Source organism: Myotis davidii, unplaced genomic scaffold (genome assembly GCF_000327345.1).
Source record: "Myotis davidii unplaced genomic scaffold, ASM32734v1 scaffold197, whole genome shotgun sequence".
NCBI classification, from domain to species: domain Eukaryota; kingdom Metazoa; phylum Chordata; class Mammalia; order Chiroptera; family Vespertilionidae; genus Myotis; species Myotis davidii.
In genome coordinates this window covers 4,546,597-4,549,883 of record NW_006291549.1, presented here as the reverse complement: position 1 = coordinate 4,549,883, position 3,287 = coordinate 4,546,597, and the positions used below count along the sequence as shown (strand labels likewise).

The 3,287-nt window shown below is 41.3% G+C and overlaps 1 protein-coding gene across 2 annotated transcripts in view; it reads right to left on the bottom strand.

The window, feature by feature from the left end:
- The window catches only part of FOCAD (focadhesin), a 280,601-nt gene that overhangs the window by 188,279 nt on the left and 89,035 nt on the right, over positions 1–3,287 (bottom strand). The window lies entirely within an intron of this gene.

Here is a 3,287-nt window from a genome sequence, read left to right as displayed (position 1 = left end):
AGGCCCACGAATACGCTTCCCTTACAAGCCCAGCTGAGCACTGTATGCGATTAGTAAGTAAACAAGGTGAAGCTGGGGGAGCTTTCCAATTTAATTGCTGAGAAGCAGATCAGGAAAGTTTCAAAGTCTATAACCAGCATAACAGTCAAACCCAGTTTTACAAATGATTCTTTTTTCTAACATGGACACTCAATTTACACATCAGAACCACACATGCAAATGTACAATGACTTTGTCACATGTATAGTATCTCCTAGACCCGTGGTCAGCAAACTGCAGCTCGTGAGCCACAAGTGGCTCTTTGGCCCCTTGACTGTGGCTCTTCCTAAGCCTTAGGAGTCCCCTAATTAAGTTACTAACAATGTACCTACCTATATAGTTTAAGTTTAAAAAATTTGGCTCTCAAGAGAAATTTCAATCGTACTGTTGATATTTGGCTCTGTTGACTAATGAGTTTGCTGACCACTGTTAAGGCTTAACTGTACTTATTTCATGGTTACTGAATGAACCCTTACTTATGATGTTATTCATAGGCTTCTGAGCTAGATTATCAAAGCAATAAACTGATATCCCCACTATACCAAAGACAAAAAATTCTATAAGCCTCACGTCAGTGAGTTGCCAGTATTTCATTACTAAATCACTTGGAAGTCAAACCTGAACATAGTATGAAGTATAAATACCTGTTTCTCTAACACTATTAATTTACGTTTTTTGTCTAAATATTAGTATTAATTCATTATTGTCTGAGATATCATGAAAATTCATTATCTTTGACAAAGCATGAAATGCAAATAATATGAATATTTATATACTCTATTATAAATCTTCCAGGCAATTTTATAACTTGCTATTTACAATCAAGGCTAGGGTTAATATTTAAGAAGCATAATATTATATTAATGCTCTGCATTTTTCAAATGTGAAATAATCAATATACTCTTGGTTATTCTTTTTTTTTGAATGCTTGTTCCAATAATAGTAAACAATAGTTCTTCCTTATTTTTCAAAAGGCATGCTGGCTCAGTAGTTTTCAACATGATCTCAATCTATTAAGGTAACTTCAAATCAGAGACACTGGTTTAAAAAAACAAAAAGTCTGCTATCCATCAAATAATGAAAGTATTGGGGTGTTTGATCCTATAGCATCCTATTATACATGAACCACAATAAGAGTGTACCTTCAGAATTTAAAAAGTGAGTTCTCTACTGCTTCGGAATTTCTTTTTGTCAAAAAAGAAAGTCCATTTATATGAAACTAGAGGCCCAGCATGCAATTGAAATTGCACGAGGTGCCGCCCCGCCTCCCGCCGTGCAAGGAGGCACTCCGCGGGGGGCCGGGACTGGCACCCTACTCATGCAGCGCCGCCACAGTAGGAGTGAGGCTGGACAGGCACCACGCGGGGCCGGGACCCACGCCTGACTTGCAGTAACCCCCGGTCCCCCTGTGTCCACTCAGGGGCCGCCTGAGCTGCCGCACTGGCTCGGGCAGGCCTCCCTTCCTCTATCTTGGTCTCTGCTCCAGGCCTCACCTGCAAGCACAACCTCCTCCTGTCTGGTCGTGACCCGTTATGCAGTCCCGCCCTAATTTGCATATTACCTCTTTTTATATAGATATATAGATAGATATCCACAAAAGGCAAATTTATAGAGACAGAATGCACATTAATGGTGGGAATGAGGATTAACTATTAAGTGGGCACAAAAAAATGCAGGGGGGAAGTGATGGATATGTTCTAAACCTAGATTGTGGTTCTGGTTGCATAATTGTGTAAATTTCATAAAAAGACACTTTATTGTACATTTTTAAATCATAGTATTTACGGCATAATTGTGTAAATTTCATAAAAAGACACTTTATTGTACATTTTTAAATCATAGAATTTACGGCAAATAAAATATATCTCAATAAAGCTGTTTAAAAATATGTGGCCATTAGAAGTAGTAGCACGAGCAAATTACACATGTGGATGATGCCATGTTCATAGTTATGAGAAAAAAAGGCAGAAGTAATTCAGGAAAGGACCAGCGTGGAGGACACAAGTGAGCATAAGGCCAACAGGCAAGGGCAGGGCAGAGATCAAGGCCACAGAGCCAAGGGCCCTCCTCCACGTGCTAAAGCCATTCCCAAGACAGGCTGCAAGTGCAGGAGCAATCCACCCTCAAAGTCATGATGAATTAAAATGCCCAGAATAATAGACGACACCAGTGGTCGGCAAACTCATTAGCCAACAGAGCCAAAATCAACAGTACAAAGATTAAAATTTCTTTTGAGAGCCAAATGTGTTAAACTATATAGGTAGGTACATCGTTATTAACTTAATTAGGGTACTCCTAAGCTGGCCTTTGCTAAAAACGTCCCCAATCTGATTGAGGTATGTTCGCTGAGGTTGACCCCTTCCAACTCTCCCATCCACACTCGTCTTGTATACTTGTTTCAGATAGAGGAGTATGGATGGGAGAGTTGGAAGGGGTCACCCTCAGCGAACGTACCTCAAAACAGTGTACCTCCCCTGCGCCGGGTCTCCCATCGCCCCACCGATCAACACCCCCCACTTCTTCTAACGCCACTTCTTCAAAATAGACTCGCCGAGGCCGAAAACTGACTTCTGCGCATGGGCCACGAAGTTTCAATCGCACTGTATGTGTGCGCCCGCACGTGGTATTTTGTGGAAGAGCCACACTCTAGGGGCCAAAGAGCCACATGTGGCTTGTGAGCCACAGTTTCCCAACCACTGGACTACACAATCAGTATTTATCTCAAGCACGTTTTTAAAATGAGGGTATCATGGCACTATCCAACAATTTACACAGAGCCTCCATTAGCACACGGATTACACTGGAGCCATAAAGCTGGGCAATATTAATGTAAAGCCGCATTTAAAGGTGTGACTTATTTGTTAATCTGCCAGGCCCAACACCTTGATTCTTTACCACATCGTTCTTTTTTTCCCCCCAAAAAAAGCTCAAATGCTTTCAGGTTTCTGCTTATGTCACATTAGCTACTGTTCCGTAAGCCAAAGCAAATCAAATGACTTTTTAAAAAATATATATTTTTTTATTGATTTCAGAAAGGGAGAGGGAGAGAAATAGAAACATCAATGATGAGAGAGAATCACTGACTGGCTGCCTCCTGCACACCCCCAACCTGGGATAGAGCCTTTAACCCAGGCATGTGCCCTTGACTGGAATCGAACCTGGGACCCTTCAGTCCACAGTCCGACGTTCTATCCACTGAGCCAAACCAGCTAGGGCTCAAATGACTTTTAAAAAATATTTCTTAATTT